Here is a 1,139-nt window from a genome sequence, read left to right as displayed (position 1 = left end):
ACGGGCACCCCTCCACCGTCTACTGTTCATCCAGCCCTCCACACCACGGGGTTCTGTTCAACCACCCCTCCACGGGCACCCCTCCATCGTCTACTGTTCATCCAGCCCTCCACCACACCACGGGGTCCTGTTCATCCAGAGGCAACGCCACCGCTCACTGTTCATCCAAACCCCTCGCAACGCTCACTGTTCATCCCAGAGGCAGCATCGATCGGCTTCAGTTAGCAGCAGTAGCGAAGGAATCGCTCGATCGGGTTCAGTTAACAGCCATCGATCGATCGCTCGGGTTCAGTAACGCGTAGCCTGCAGTGCAATCGCTCGGGTTCAGTTAGAGCCCAACGCCTCGCTCGGGTTCAGTTAGAGCCAACGCCTCGCACACACGCGCGTACGTGTACGAGAGAAACGCGCATCGCTCGGCCCCCGACCTCCCACCGTAACTGGGAACTCCCCAAAATTTTCCTCGCCCTCGCTTCTACCACGTTTTTTTCCGTCATGGACGGCCCAAAGAATGTCATGCAGCTGCGTCTCCGGCCCGCCTAGGACGAAAAGCCCATTTTCTGTCATGATTTTTTGTCATAAAAGTAGGAGCCCACCACATCTATGATGATACCGGATTTTGTCACAATTATCGTCATAGAAGTGTCATATGTATGACAGAAATAATTTTCGTTCGGCCCAAAATGTCACGGATGTGTCTTTTTTTACTAGTGTTAGCCGTGTGCGGCGCCCCCTCCACAGTTCACGCCTCCGGTCATATTCACGTAGTGCTTAGACGAAGCCCTGCGCAGATCACTTCACCATCACCGTTACCACGCCATCGTGCTGACGGAACTCTCCATCGACACTTTGCTGGATCAAGAGTTCGAGGGACGTCATCGAGCTGAAGTATGCAGAACTCGGAGGTGTCGTACATTCGGTGCTTGATCGGTCGGAACGAGAAGAAATTCGTCTACATCAACCGCGTTAACAAACGCTTCTGCTTTCAGTCTACGAGTGTACGTGGACACACTCTTCCCCTCTCCTTGTTATGCATCTCCTAGATAGATCTTGCGTGAGCGTAGGATTTTTTTTGAAATTGCATGCTACGTTTCCCAACAGGGGGGCAAAAAGAATGCGCCGACAGCCCACTAGAACCAATG

The sequence above is a fragment of the Triticum aestivum genome, chromosome 1D (assembly GCF_018294505.1).
Source record: "Triticum aestivum cultivar Chinese Spring chromosome 1D, IWGSC CS RefSeq v2.1, whole genome shotgun sequence".
Taxonomy (NCBI): Eukaryota; Viridiplantae; Streptophyta; class Magnoliopsida; order Poales; family Poaceae; genus Triticum; species Triticum aestivum.
The sequence above is the reverse complement of the archived record's forward strand: the minus strand, read 5'-3'. Positions refer to the sequence as shown.